Below are 211 nucleotides of genomic sequence, written 5' to 3' on the forward strand. Positions count from 1 at the left end.
AGTAACACCTACAGACAGGTCCGTTTGGTTTTTCAGGTTTACGCACAGCCCCTTTGATGACGGTGACATACAGTGTGACACGGCTCCTTGGGTGGGGGGGGGGATGGTTCTCACGTGCAGAAAGTTTACCTTTATCCTGCTTTTGAGCCCAGCTCACAGCCCTCCCTCCTGGCCCAGGGGACTCAGTAAACAAGCCGAGAATGCTTGCCTC

The sequence above is a fragment of the Rousettus aegyptiacus genome, unplaced genomic scaffold, assembly GCF_014176215.1.
Source record: "Rousettus aegyptiacus isolate mRouAeg1 unplaced genomic scaffold, mRouAeg1.p scaffold_m13_p_5, whole genome shotgun sequence".
Taxonomy (NCBI): Eukaryota; Metazoa; Chordata; class Mammalia; order Chiroptera; family Pteropodidae; genus Rousettus; species Rousettus aegyptiacus.